Source organism: Strix aluco, chromosome 2 (assembly GCF_031877795.1).
Source record: "Strix aluco isolate bStrAlu1 chromosome 2, bStrAlu1.hap1, whole genome shotgun sequence".
NCBI lineage: Eukaryota > Metazoa > Chordata > Aves > Strigiformes > Strigidae > Strix > Strix aluco.
The window spans coordinates 130,639,394-130,655,494 of record NC_133932.1 but is presented as its reverse complement, the minus strand read 5'-3'; the positions used below and the strand labels follow the sequence as shown (position 1 = coordinate 130,655,494).

At 36.7% G+C, this 16,101-nt stretch overlaps 1 protein-coding gene across 19 annotated transcripts in view; it reads left to right on the top strand.

The window, feature by feature from the left end:
- Positions 1-16,101, top strand: part of DLG2 (discs large MAGUK scaffold protein 2) — a 1,053,560-nt gene that overhangs the window by 485,092 nt on the left and 552,367 nt on the right. The gene's annotated exons all lie outside the window — the stretch shown is intronic.

The window sequence follows — 16,101 nt, the reverse complement described above, 5'->3', positions numbered from 1 at the left end:
TCCCTGTAATTCATTGAGGTGTTTTTCTCTTGATGTACTGGCCATATGAAATACTCATAGAATATAAAACAAACAGAGAGCAATTGTGCTATTATAAAGGTGGTTTTTTTCCCAGCTGAAGTAAATGAAATATAACCAATAAACCCATGGAATCACTACTAGATTCTACAAACATAAGATTTGTATGTTTTCTTAGTTCCTTTCTTTGAGTCTAGGAGTAAAAGAATATCAGTATATTTGTAAAGTATCTGTAATGGTGTTTGCCAGCTTTCTAGAGTGTTTTGTGACCTACTGATGAAAAGTGCAATAAAGCATCTTGACGATATTAGTCAGACTGTAACAGGAGGGATTTTTCTGAGAGATGTCAGACAGGTTTAACACCAGTTGTTTCCCTAAGCTCAGTAGCTGCAATGCCCTTCTGTCAGACTTCAGCTACTACGGACACTTGGGAATGTACTCTACATTTTAAATGAAGCATTAAACTGCCATAATACCTTTTCACTGAGGAATATCCTAATAATTCACTCACTTGGTAGAAGATATATGCGTTTATATATCCAATGATGTGACACATCAAAAACGTTCTGGCTTCTGTCAGTATCAGCTGTAAAAGAAAATACAAAGCAGAAGTTTGAAGCTCCAGAAGCTCTGGTTGGGTACAGCCTCCCGCATGAAGAGGGCAGAATCTCTTTAGTCAGACCTTATGGCAGAATATCTTGGCAACCTGACTAAGAAGCGCTTTAGCTAATACACATTTTGTTTCCAAGTGCTTCCTTTTTAAACCCCTGTTTCTTGTGGCTCTTATTACATCTTGCTGTATGAGGTTTTGTGGTCTATGGAGCTGTGGAAAAAAAAAAAAAAAAAAAAAAACCAACAGAATTTTGGCATTTAAAAGAAAAAAAAAAGATCTCTTTGAACTGGTTATTATTTTCCAGCTCGTTTCAAGAATCTAGTCTAAATAAGAGTTCAAGAGATTATTATTGTGGAACATCTTAATATCAATAGCTAACTGAGACTTCTCAGAAATATTTTTAAATGGGAAAGGCTTTTTACTATTTGGTTCCCTATTTCAGCAGATCATGTTAGTTGCTTTCTAATAATCTTTTAAAGACAATATTGCTACTGAAGCTGATGCAGTTGGGGAAAATGTCAAAAAATAGTCAGCAGGCTTGATGACTCAGGTGACTTTTTTAAGATCTGCACTGTTTACTAACTTGATTTCCCACAGTACTTTTTACTGTCTTTTCCATTCCCATACTATTGTTTTTCATTTCCAAAGTCAATCCATACACCTTTTTCTTGTTACTTTTTCTGAATTCTGAATTACCTTCAGGATCCATGTCTATATTTCTCCTTTAGGTATTTCTTCCTTACTTTTCTGTTATATCCACTCCTACACCTACGCATGGATCTTGTTAATACTGTGAGCCACCCATGAAGTACAAGTTTGTACCAGGTAGCTGTTGACATGTAACAATTGATGCCCTTCTTGTTCAAGACAATTGCACTCTTACTGATTATTTGCTTTTTGGCTGCTTTGAGAGAATAGGAGACATGGTTCTCCCTGTCACCCATTTGTTGTACATGGTCTTTATGAAAAGTTTGTGTTATTTCTCTTACCACTGGAAGTTAGGTTTTCTTCCCCCCAAGCAAAAGCAATATGAAATACAGTTGAATGTTATCAAGTCTAGTGGCTCACAGTTGCCCAGTGAAATGGCAGCACTCTGGCCAGCTTTTATTTTACTAAGCCTTACAGAAACTCTGAGCCACAGTAGCTGCAATTGATTTTTTCCACCAACAGACTCAAACACACTGAATTGCATCTGTTATCTTCCAAATGTGAACAGAACGTATATAAGAGCTAAAGGTTAGCTTTTTAGGTTAAAGTGTGATATGCAGAAAATGACTGCATTCTCAAAGAAAATGTACATAGTTGATTTTTTGAAAGCTCCCTTCTACTAGAGTTATAATAAACATCTGCCTGGATTGCTGCATTGGATTTAATCAGCCCTTAGTGGTTGAACTTTGTGCTTCCAAATAAAAAATTCATTAAACCTGATAATCGACTTAGTACAATTATTATAATTGATAACCTGACATTAGAAAGGCTGAAAAGAGTAATGGTGTTTTCAACAAATAAAGAAATTTCTACTTTGAAGTCAGTGTCAGAAATCATGTCTTTGATCAAGTAGATGAGCAAATGCCAAGCAGGGAAATAGAATTTTCAGTCATAGAACATAGTATGTGAGTATAAAGGCTTATAATTAATACTGGGAATTGGCCAAAATAGCTCAAAGTTAACAACTTAACACTCTAGGAGTGTTAATGTCATCAACCAACTTCTGAAGACCACACTTGCATCTGATTTCACATTCAAATTGCTGCTGTTTCCTCTTTGGCAGTCGTTAGGCAGTTGGTTTCCTTTACTATTTTGCAACAAATCTGCAAACTGAGCAGATCTGAACTGAATTAGAGGTTTCAGCTGAAACTGGGTTATTTTACTAATTATTATGTTCACAATTTTACTTCTGTTTTGAAAAGGCATTATTTTTTCAGTATCCTGGAGATGTTGATATTTACTTAAGGCAAATGGGAATGAGTACAGTAAAGTGCAGACAAGGGTGTTTCTGCTTTGCTTATACTTTACTAATAGCCGTAATGCCAGATAATGTCTGAAAAACTGGCTCAAGCAATCTCCGTTAAAATACCCCAGACAGGTTTCCATTTCTGAAAGTGTTATTTATCTACTCTCTCCTAAAGATACTGGGATTAGTGAATTTTAATCCTGTCTCTATTTTGGAGTGTAAACTAGGCCACAAGGACTACTAAACACTTGTACCTTAAAGACTAATAAAGAAATAAAGCGGCATATATTGAGAGAGCCAGCAATCAACCAGGCAGAGCATCATGTCAGTATTTATGTTTCTATACAGTAGGGAAAAAGTGTTGAGCAAAGCGGTAGAGCATCATTATGTCAGCCTATATTGCTGTTGAAAAAGTGAAGTGTTTGGATTCCTTTGGAAAACTTAATTTGCTTCCTCTATTCTCCTTCAGCACCTCACCTACTGGGAATTTCCACATCTATGCCTTTGGAGGACTGTGCGTGTCTGTGCTTAGGGGCCATATCTTCCTCATTTGGAGAGCTGCATAATCAAACTCTTTTTGCAGCGTAGCTGCAGAGAAGCAGAATAGGTATGTTTCCCAGTACAGATTTATTTTTCAGACCAGAATGACTTAGAAACTCTACGCACTCAACTGGACAATAGAGCCATTGGAAACACACATCTATGGCTTTCCATAACTTTTCATATACTGACTTTATCACCACACCTTTTCTTCTCATACTTTCTTGCTGAAGTGGAATGACTCAGCAGCTGAGTTCCTATGCCAGGTCATTATCTCAAACCAGGGGGGATCTGAGCCAGTTTGAAGCTACATGAAATACAGCAGGGTAGAGAAACAGCCTGAGGAAAATGCAATCTGGGCTTTTGTCCCACTGCTCTTTTCCTCTGTCACTGTCACTGTGCAAATTTTTCCTTTCTCGCTTCCAGTACAATTATTTTGTAGGAAAGTATATTTTACAAATAGTTGAGTGTGAGGAACCATGAGAATGGAGGTTGGCAGTCAATGACCAAAGTGCACATAGGTATATGCAGCTGGGGGAGCAAAGAGGCAGCAACTGTTAAAATGATAAGGGGAATATTTGAAAATATTTTAGAGCCTACATTTTGCTACCTGACATCCTGATTTGACTTTGTAATTCTTTAACTGCTCACACCCAGACCATTGGTATGTCTGCAATGTTTTCTAAGCATATTTCTTTTGACAGTATGGTAATATTAGGGGTGAATAAACTAGAGTATGTGCCACAAACCTGATATCCCAGTATGCATAGAGATCATCTCACCTTTTCTGTTTTTTAACTCAGTTATAGCTATCTTAATACAGATAATTCTGGCAATTGGAACCCAGGTTTTACTCAAGTTATTCAATTAAGCTGAAATTGCATGTAATGTAGTACCATAATTGTAGCAGAGGCATCACTGGAAGATGTTAAGTAGGTGAGATAGTAATTAAATTCTTCTGAACTTCAGTAATTTAATATTCAAAGGAGGCTGAGCCCATACAGTAGCTGCTCGTTGCATTGCCACTGGGGATTACAGAGGAAGAAACCTTAACAAAAATAGCAGCATCCTAATGATTTTTGCTGGGCTTGTCTGACTGAAATTTGGGGTTTGTTAGTATTGTTCCACCATTCTAGATACAAACACGGTGGGTCACATCCATCTGTGGGTGAACTCTCCACAGACTTCAGTAAGATCATGTGTGGGTGGATAAGTACAAAATTTTCCCAAATGCTGCTAAACCCGGGGATGATGGTTGTGTTTATATATAATCTTGAAAAGCCAGATTCTTTTATATTCAGGCTTTTGGGAAAAGTAGGTTTCAGCCCAATTTAAGCAGGAATAGAGCTCCCTTTGATTTTCAAAGGACTGTAAGCCACAAACTCTTAAACTCTTTTTGTGAATCTCATCTGATAATAAAATGACAGGTGTTGGAGAGGATGAAATTCATCTGTTCTTGGAGTCATCCTCCTGTAGCACAGCTCAGATTGTCTTATCTTTGCTACATCAAGATTATTGACCAGGTTATTAGTGCAGTCCTTCCAGGTCTCTGAATACATCAAAGCAAATATTCCACTGCCCTTCTCATTATAGCTATCAGTAATGATCTAAGCAAGACTGGTCCGGAGATTCCTCCCTAGATGCATATTCTTTCCAAGCCTCTTAATTCAATCTGAATGATGATGATGATAATTTAGGTTATAGTATTACCCAGGGGCTATTATTGTAGAGCAGGGTTCCATTGTCCTAAGCACTATACAGACAAGTAAGAGCTTACATGTTGTGATACCATGGAGTTGCCCGGGCTAAAACCAATACAAATGAGCAGAAATTAATAGGAATCCCTGTGTATGTTCAAATTTTACCTACTAATCTATCTACTATAATCAAATTATATCTACTTTTAACTATTGTATAATTCCTTTGTAATTACTTTAGCTAGAGATGTTCATATCTTGAGGCTGAATTATAGACCAGTTCTATCTTATTACATTTATTGTCTTTTTCCCATTAGTGCTGTACTGATGCTTTGCATCTCACTGAGTGAGAAACGCACGGACAAATATACACATTTTGGAAAAAAAAGCATTGGTGTTAATTGAAAATGGTTCTGAGAATAAAGTCCCTTTTTAACTAAAGAGACCTAAGCAGTAAGAACCTGCCATGATAGCCCAATGTACAAAATAACCCCCTAACTAACATACCACCACTTACTTAATGTGTTAATTAATTAATGTCCTTGATTTAATTCTCCACATGTGTTGAACTGAGTTGATGAGTGTTACTATACTTTCAATTAGATGGGGTTTTAAACATAGTTTTCATCATAATGGTTAGTACAAATGAGTTTTCTTAATTATGGTAGGGTGAATGCTTCCTTAAGAGACTTGAGATGTACTATAACAATGTTTGGCACATCCTTGTGGGGACCCTTTGTTCACAGGGACACCCATGTCCACCTCTCTTCTCAACTCTTTCTGCTGATGTTTGTTGGCCTACTAGGTGTGATATTGAAGACCTATGATAGGTAGATGGTCTAATCCAAATTCTCCATTATTTTATTTATTAGAGTATTATAGTTATTATTTAGTAATGAGTTTAGTGTTCTGACACTTTGCCTTCTGGGAGCGCTGGCAGAGGGCATCATGGTATGCTGTAATTCTATTCTCTGGCAATGTCTTGGGGGCTCCAGTGGCATTTGAACCTGTGATAAGATCTTAGTAAGAAGAAATAAGTTAACAAGTTGCTATATAAAACCAAAAATCATTAGGGCAACACTTTATGGAATGTCAAAATGCAGAATTTGCAAAAGGTCCCTATACTCTGAAAATGCTTTCTCTTCCCCCCAGAACTGCCTGTTTCCTTGGGTGGGCAGTGTCTCCCAGCTTCCCTTTCCCTGTAAGACATATAGTGTCCTGAATGACAGCTCTGACTGTGAGGAAGGAGAAGATTCACTTGCTGAGAGGTATGATGGCTACCCAGGCAGCTGCATCTTGTGGCTGAGTCTGGGGCAAGAATGAGCATTTGAGGAAAAATTAAAAAGATGGATAAGACAGGAAATAATATTCTTCATGTTTTTAATCCCACCCTCATCCCCAATGTAGCCTTTCCATGCCATGCATCTACCCTGCAGCTCACACTTCACACTGCAAAAATTACCACAAGTAAAGATGGGAAAAGTGCTGGGAGCATTGGACAACAGTGTTTTGCATTGCTAACATTGCTAAAGGACTAATTAGTGTAGGTACAGTGCCAGACCATGTTAACCCTGTGTATTCATGCTGTATTTTATCCAATCTCATCTATTTTTCTGAAGTGTTAAGGTCACAGAGCAGGAATCTACCACCCACTTGTCCTCATTGTCTTTTCTTAGCCTTGGACTATCAGTGTCAGCGGCTCTTTTGCAGATTTGGGAGGGTTGCAGGGGTCCAAACCACTCTCCTCAGAGCTCCCAGGACTGTGGATGTGCATCATGAACAAAATCCAGTCTTAGAAGCAAAGAACTGTATCTGCTTGGTATGGTCTGTTTTCCAGAGATGTTAGTAAATTTGCAGTTGGGGTAATTTAACTATAGATTTTTAAGAGTTGGTGGTATTGCATATTTGCAAAAGACAAAAGTAGACAAAAATATTTCTCTCTTACAGATAATATTAATTATATAGAATAAGATGGCTGATGGGTAGTTAATAAAAATGTATTATCACAGCTGTTCCATTCAGAGAACTGGATGGCAGCAAATGTTTATCTGACTTTTAAGAAACTCTAGGGTTGATCTTGGGAATTACACATCAGAAAGTCTGTGCCAGATACTTTTAATGAGATAAATGTAATGGGATTGGAACAAACAGGAATAGCTTCTGTAAAGGAAAAACAGGTTTCTTTTAACTTAATGGAATCTCTGATAGTGTCAGTAAATTAGTACTAAGTAGAAAAGAGGCTGAAGTCATTTATTTGTACTTAATAAATAACTTTGAAAAAGTACCACCACTCTAAGCCACTAAGGAAAGAAAATATTTCTGAAAATAGAATGTAAGTGATCAAAACAATTGAAAAAAATGAATGGACTATTTGCAATATGGCAAAAGGGAAGCTAAGGTTATTCTAAGACAACCTGGACCAGGGAAAGTCTATACACATTTTGAAATCTGTCCTAGATTGGGCTATAGAAATACAAATATTGTAATTATTTATGAAGGGTGCAAACAGGCTCAGTGCAATTTGCAGATGAAATACAATTAATCTAGATATTGAAAACAAGACAAAGCTGTAAGGCATTTCAGATGAATTAAACAGATCTGGAAGAATAAGCAGATGATAAAATGTAATTTTGAAAAATATACATATCTACAATGGAAAGGGAAATATAAATTACTCATACATACTTAATTAACTGGATGTTTTAGAGATGGCTTATAGCTTTGTGAACAAATCTTCAAGTACAGTAGTGACTGAATTCACTAAGCAAAATGTTTACAAATGAATGGCAAAAATCAAGAACTGAAATATTGAAAATGTTCTCATGCCATAAGTTCTATAACATAAAGCTTTTAGAAATGGAAAAAGAAGCAAAGGAAATACACAGGTTGCAACGGGAAAAGAAAAAAAAATCTTTTTTAACGTTTTCCAACAAAATACTGTATTAGGACATGATGCTAATTTTTGTCCCCTTCTCTGACTTTCTTCCCCTTTGGTCATTTTCAGTCAAATCTGAAAGAGGTCAGTGGTTGAAAAGAAGTTCCTATGACTTCTGTAAAAAGAGGTAACCAAATAGAGGAAAGATATAGTATGAACTCATCAGATTATTAAATACCAGTGAATCAATACAGCTATGAGAGGTGGCAGAGTGAGAGAGGAAGAGAGAAAATGTGAAATTTCCACTGCAGCAGAAGCTTCTATCAGAGCTAACACTTTATTAGATATTAGAATTTAACAATGCAACTGAAAGCCATAAGAAGGGACGCCTTGTTTATTCTGATGCTCATGGGTTTATTTGTTTGAAATCCGGAAATATTTCATGAGAGAACATGAAAAATCAGGACCTTCCAGATAGGATATTAAAAAATCAGAACATATGAATCATATGCAACTGTGCAGATAGATAGGAAATTATAATTTAGTACAGTTTTCAGTTAAACTGTAGAGTACGATGCATATTGCTTTCCCATAGGTCTCTCTCTAATAAAAGAGGTCTCTGTTTAATAGGACATAATAACCTTTTCAAGGTTGTGCAGATTGGAATCTCCAGAAATCTGCTAGCTCAGTAGTAATTTCTGGAATCTGCAGAAGAAAAAAAAAAAACAAACAAAACAGCTGTGGTGTTTGAAATTCCTTCTTAAGAGGTGAATTAGGCACACTAAACTGTGAGATGGGCTTAAAAGTTGCAAGTCGTTTAAAAATAACAAAGATTTTCTTGTATTTGTTTTATTTTTCAATCCTGGACTCAAAGGTCTTATGGTAACTGAAACTATGAGAATGTGATACTCTGTAAAAAGACAGATTTTCCCATAATTACGTGACTCCAGTTTACCAGACTCTCAAAAAAATGAATATTGGCATCGGTGGCAATATGGTCTTAAATACTTCATAGAAGGGAAACTTGATGTACTGTTTTCATTTCATACATTCACTCATACCTAAGAACCTCCACTGGTATTTTACAGTATGTTTTTATACCAGAGATATATGCTCTTTGTACATATATCAAAATAAAGTAGTATGCATGTGTATCACTTAAAACTTTACTTGTGAATTTTATGATGCATTTTCATCATGCTCTTAACAAAACTTTAACATTTTCATTTGGAACATTCCTGTTACCTTTCTGTTACCATCATTGACTGATGAGATCATGCAGGGATTGAGAGAAACAAAATATATATTCACTAATATATATATATTAGTGAAAATAGTCTGGTTGTCTACTGATTTCATTTAGTAAAAGCTGGTGATAATCATCTCGTTAAGTTCAGTGTAGACCTCAAAGCCCTAAATAAACGGAAGGAGTAATTTTCTGATGTCACCTTAGGGGTCTCACAAGTTAATGCACAATGTCACTCGCCTCAGAGTTACTGCTATAGAGCAAATAAAACTAAGGTTTTTCCTATCAGTTTACTAGTGTCAAGAAAGTCAACTACACAATAAAAGCTTATCCTACAAGATGGTGATACCTGCTTGTGCATTTTGCTGTACAATTTGACAATTTACCTTGTTCTAGAAGCAGTCTGCTGAAATTAATAAACATTTTTTGGTCTTTTTGAGATATTTAAGGAGTTGTATCATGTTTAGAAGTGAGGAAAAACTGATTCCTTTCTCTTGGTTTTAAGTGACATTGCTGCAACAAAACTACTTTTCAGTACATAAAAAATCCACATGTGCTTATTTACTATCAGAAATGATAGCTTAAAGATAAGAATCTAACTACATGGAGTGTTTACCATGAGTACATATGGTGACATTTCTAATAGTAAATTTGCCACAAAAAGCTATTTCAGTCTTATCTTTCAAGTCAAAGCCACAAATAATTTCATATGAGTAAAGGAGAAGAAAAAATAAGAGTGTTTAGTATTGACATCTTTAATGTAAGGTTTGTTTTGGAAAAGTCAAAACATTTTATTTCAAAGCTGCAAAATAATCTTGGACTTGTCTTTTTAAACTGGCATTCCAAAATGGAACAAAATATTCAAAAGTCAATGTAGCAAAAGAAATAATGTTTCCCCTTCCAGATAAAAACTTTTGTATTGGACTGAGTGCAATATTTCAGGTCTACCTGGCCCAATTTCTATCTTTGTTTGGTTATTAAGTGAATAATCTATTATTTGCACTGGTTTATGGGGCATATGTAACAAAATATGTACAGACTTTCTGAGAACACATGCAGCAAAATTTTAGTTTTTAATCTTTATTTTGATTTATGAAGACATAGAATAAAAGTTACCTTCGCCCCTTAACTACAGACAATTTCCACACTGAGTATCGTAAACTCTAGAATAGTAAACTCTTTCAGTGTATGCAATGAACCATTTATGGGTGACTTTGGCAAAATACACAGTTTTGCCACATAAATACCGCATTCCCATTCTGCTCTTCACAGGATATATTGAGTTATTTGTTAAATGTTGTTGAGACACCTCACCCCCCAAAAAAACCGAAAGAGACTCACTTATCATCTTGTCACTGAGGTTTAAACCTGGTTTTGGAAATGTTCGGCTGTTTAATGTTGCACATATATGAGGCTTTTTAAGGGTAAGTCATCATGTGTCCTTCCAGCACCATGGTCCAAAGGATAAGGAGAATATGGCTTGGAAGGGAGTGATGAGAGGTACCATTTCTGGCTTTCTTTAAGTCCAGGGTAAGTGGAACAAGTCTCTTGCCTTCAATACCCACATACAATATAATTAACTACTGTATTTGGGAATGCACTTGAATACACACAGTTTTAAATTGTTATAGCTCAATTTTTGTCTTTAACTTTTCCAGCTGAGGTACCTGGTTTGCTGTTAGCCAGCTCTGAGGTTGGGGTGATATGCACTGAGGCAGTGGGAAGGCTATGTAAAAAAGTCCCTAATGGTTATCACATATGATGTATTCCACTGTAGCTTGAATCCAAATCTTGGAATTACCAATTCATAGTTCTGTGATCCTCTGCTATGCCGAAGTCTTTGGTTACAGTCCTTCTTTCTATTCCTCCACTGACCCCTCAGTAGATGAAAAAAGACAGGATTTAATTTGCTCATAAAGGCTTTCTAAGATCCAGTCATTTGTGAATAATACTTAGTTCTACTTGCAGTACCGTACATATTAAAACTTCTTATATTTAGAGCCAAAGGAAATGACAAAATTTTTCTTTTTACATGTATAACACACCTTGTAATTAATAACAGAGGATGTAGAGATTATACTCTGACAAGCACTTCATAAAAGTCATTCATAAACTATTTGTCTAAGTCATCTTTTATAGACTTTATCTTTCTAAATAATTTGTTGGTGTTTTAAAAAAGACCTCCTATATATGATAATAATTATACATGCCTGATCTGTCATGACATTTTGAATTAACCACAGTAAGGAAAAAATAGAGAATCAGCCAGGTAAAATATAACTCTTGTCAAGTATGAGCAAGTCTTTTTGGAATGGGGAAAAAAAGATGGTCAAATAACAAGTGTTTATTGGGTTTGTGTGGCAAGGTTTTGGTAGCAGGGGGCTACAGCGGTGGCTTCTGTGAGAAGCTGCTAGAAGCTTCCCCCTTGTCCAACAGAGCCAATGCCAGCCGGCTCCAAGACGGACCCACCACTGGCCAAGGCTGAAACCATCAGTGACGGTGGTAGCACCTCTGGGATAACATATTTAAGAATGGGGAAAAAAATGCTGCATAAGAGCAGCTGAGAGAGAGGCATGAGAATATCTGAGAGCAACAACTCTGCAGCCACCCAGGTCAGTGAAGAAGGAGGGGGAGGAGGTGCTCCAGGAGCCAGAGCAGAGATTCCCCTGCAGCCCGTGGTGCAGCCCATGGTGAGGCAGCTGTGCCCTGCACCCATGGAGGTCCATGGTGGAGCAGAGACCCACCTGCAGCCCTGGGAGGACCCCACGCCAGAACAGGTGGGTGCCCAAAAGGAGGCTGTGACCCCGTGGGAAGCCCACGCTGGAGCAGGCTCCTGGCAGGACCTGTGGCCCCGTGGAGAGAGGAGCCCACACTGGAGCAGATTTGCTGGCAGGACTTGTGACCCCATGGGGGAACCCACGCTGGAGCAGTCTGTGCCTGAAGGGCTGCACCCCGTGGGAGGGACCCCATGCTGGAGCAGTTCATGAAGAGCTGCAGCCTGTGGGAAGGACTCACATTGGAGAAGTTCATGGAGGACTGTCTGCTGTGGGAGGGACCCCACGCTGGAGCAGGAGAAGAGTGTGAGGAGGAAGGAGCAGCAGAGACAACGTGTTATGAACTGACATCAACCCCCATTCCCTGTCCCACTGTGCCACTCGGCGGGGAGAGGAGGTAGAGAAAATCGGGAGTAAAGTTAAGCCCAAGAAGAAGGGATGGGTGGGGGAATGGCATTTTAAGATTTGGGTTTTTTTCTCATTTTCCTACTCTGATATGATTGGTAATGAATTAAGCTAATTTCCCCAGGTCAAGTCTGTTTTGCCCATGATGATAATTGTTGAATGATAGCCCTGTACTTATCTTGAATCATGAGCCTTTTGTTACATTTTCTCTCCTCCGTCCAGTTGAGGAGGGGAGTGATAGAGCGGCTTTGGTGGGCACCTGGTGTCCAGCCAGGGTCAACCCACCACAAAGTGATGAAAGCCTCAAACCCAAAGTGTTTGGTATTGTACTTCATTGTACCTGTATGCATGCATAATTGTTACTGAGCATATCTATATTTTGGCAGAAGTTCTGATCAGAGACAATGGGGAGTTCAGCCTAAATGCCTTGTTAGTGTCCATTACTTGCAATATTGTCAAAATTGCATAAACAACATGCCTTTTTAATTAGACACCTGGTGTAAAATAAAGAGTTTCAAAGGGCATTTTACTGATGTGTTTTAGATGAAAAAAAATGTATGGAAAAAGAGAATTAACTGCATGTGTAGTATGTTTTGGTTAGCTACCTTTCATTTTGTATAAATAAGAGGGAAAAAGGTTTAAAAGTGGGATGCCCTGTTGGAAAAGCTTTGGAGGATTCCAGTTAATAGTCTTTATAAAGAAATATTTCATAGGAATGATTTGGAAAAAGGATGAAGCACCTTCTACTGTTTCAGCTGTGATTTCTTAAGCATTCTGGTCAGGTAGCGTTCTGTGTTATGTATATGACATTGCATATAACTTATTAAGAATTTCTAATGTATCATAATTTTCAGCTGAATGCACAGTTTGGTTTCTCTTTCAGACAGAGATTCTTTCATTTGTTCAAAGCTTTTTATCTTATTCCTTAGGAAGACTGAAAAACAGTTGACAGTCATATTTATATATGTGTGAATGTATATGTATATGTATTATATAATACATTTGCAAAGAAGCCTAAAATTCTTATTTAAAAAAAAAAAAAAAAAAAAGGCTGTGTATGTTTCTTCAGTCTTTTAAAATAATCCTGTTTCCTCCTTATTACAGGGCAGTATGTACTTTAGCTAAAACAGCTAAGCACGTTTCTTCAGAGAGAGATTTAGAAAATATATTTTAACACCATTGAACAGTAGCTAAAATGAAAAGCGACAAACACTGGAACAAATGAGGAATTTGTAATGACCACTGGGGAGGGGATGAATAAATTATTGTGAAGATGAAGTGAGATATGAGGAAGACAAATGAAAAAAAAACAGAAGGAATAAAAAAGTTGTGTTGTAACAATTCCATGCTACCAGTTTTAGTTCCATCCTTCTTTACTCTTTCCTTCAAAAATCTTTATCTGATATAGTTTTGATTTTGAGACCTAAATGGGAAAAAGTGTATTTTTTGGATCAACAACTTAAATAGTGTGAAGCAAAAAGGAAGCTAGTTGTACAATTCCAGCTGAAACATATCTTCAGAATTCTCTTTTCCTTTCTTTTAGGGCATTATTTAATTTAGTATTTCATGCAGTATAATCATGAGGGCTACTCACACTTCATCAGTGAGTTACACTCACATATGCCTTTGAAATATTAGGGCTCCTGGCTTCAGGTGGTACAGGGGAGGACTACATGCTTATTTCCACAAAAAATAGTTATTGATTATTAAATATCAAAAAGGTTAATGATCTACCATATTTCTGAATGTAGTGATAGGTTAGTTTACCATCAAAATTTTCAGAAATCCCAGGACATGGTGAAAGACCTTATAATTTGTTTTCTGTACTAGCTGCCAAATAAATTTCTTCCTCAGCTCTATACCTGCAACCTTCTTGTTCAACTAGTGAAGTCCAAATTGTGTTCCACAAGCATTTATTTGAAACTTATGCTGGTCCTTTGATTCCTTCACCTAGGATGCTGTTTTGTGGTAACTTGTTCATAGGTATTAGTCCCTGTTTTATTTTTGCACATTGGGTATTCTAGGTTAAATTTGTTGGGGAAAGCAAAGTGAACAAGAGCTGCTCTAGATTACAAGAGCAAAAGCACATGAAAAACAGTCACCAAATGAGAAATATAGTTTCAAGAAATAATAAATAAATATATCGAATAACTACATTAATTTGTTTTGCAAAATACTGCCTTAGTGTACTATAGCTAAGGTTTTTCCAAGAAATACATCAGAAATAAGACACTAGCTGCTGTCTTTAAAAGTGAATTAGATTAAACCAGAGTGAAAGCACTCTCATAAATGTTAAATTAGCTAAATCTGGATGCATAAATTTATGGACACTTAACGGGACCATAAAACAGAAAATATATTTTCTGGCTGACTACTGGTAGCCCTTAAGATGAATGTGCTATATATCAGCTAATCATAGCACTTGATGTTAAAAATATTTTAAAAATACAAAATTTCAAAGTTACTTGATCTCACAACATCTCTCTGTGGTAGCTAGGTCTAATTACATCCTTCTACTAGTGGAATGGGAACTTGGAACAGACATAGAGATCTTAAGTGATTGGTTAATGCTCACGGTGAAAACAGGATAAAGAACAGTTGCAAAAGTTCTTGACCACACCTTGGCTGGCCATTACACTTTATACAGTGGGCCAGGCACATAGTACACAGATTTGAAAATAGCACCATACAAAGGTTATCCTCTAACCCAATCATATTAGAATAACGACGGCAACCTTCAATTAGGGTAAATCCATTCTCTCCCTTTCAGAGCAGAGAAAGAGTCGAGCACATTAAAAAACTCATTGATTGGATGACTCTGAGACACACACTTTGGGGAGATATACAAGGTTCAGTGAAGGATTTCTCTCTGTTGGAACAACTGGTTTTAAAAAATGGTATTTCTAATATAAATGTTTATTATGAAAAGCTTATTTGCAATTCTAGTATAATTGAATGTTTTAATTTAAGGATTAAACCAAATTTTTTTCTTAGCGTTGTCTGTTTCCCCTGTGAAAGAACTACTGATGCAGTGCATCCAGATTAAGATCGATTAACAATTCTGTGAATTTTGCCCAGCAGCTATAATCGTTGGTTGCCTTAGCAACTTGGTAGATTAAATCATAAGCTAAAATCCAGGGGGTTCAATTAAAAATTCTTGTTAAAATTCAAATTCTTTTGAGGGTGAAATGACCAGTGATTCAATATTCACTTGAGTTGGCTACTTTTTCTTCAGTGTCATTAGAAATAAAATATGAATCTAATATAATATTCAGGAAATATTTACCTATTGCAATTTACTATTGGTGCTGATGCATTAGGAATAATGAAGCTTCGTGGTTTTGTTATGTAGCAAGGCACAGGCTAAACTTTATCTTGCTGAAAGAGGAATATGATTTATCATATTTGCTAGGTTATTTTTCCTGTGTTTGATACTGACCAGAATTTATGCTAGCATTGGTCCTACACATAATTTAAGAAGTAGTATTTTTTTAATGTACTTTTGATTTATTATGCTAGGACTTTAATTCTGAAATGTGCTCCTAAAGGACTTTGGTTTGCTGAATCTTGAAACTGTCCACTGTCCAGTTTGCGGCTGCAGAGCAGAGACAAGGTTCTGTATTCTGTTCCTCCAACTCCAGTTTGGATGTTTTGAGTAATTCCTGGATAAATACCAGGGCCTATTCACCTGGTTTTGACCATATTCATCTTTCTGCTACTGATTTTCTTGCAACTATGCTGTCTTTCAGCAATTCTAGCTCTTTTTCTAGTGCCCTGATGACCATTTCTTTGGGTAGATGCACTTTTCCCATAATGCTGTTGAGGGAAGTCTCATTTGTTGTCCACCAGCCTTTCTCATAAATATATTCTCATAAAAAAAAGGTCTTTGTCTAATGAAATGACCTCCAGATATTCTGATATTGTGCCAAAACTATCAACACCAAACCATTAACGTGTCATTGATAGCCTTGCACAACTC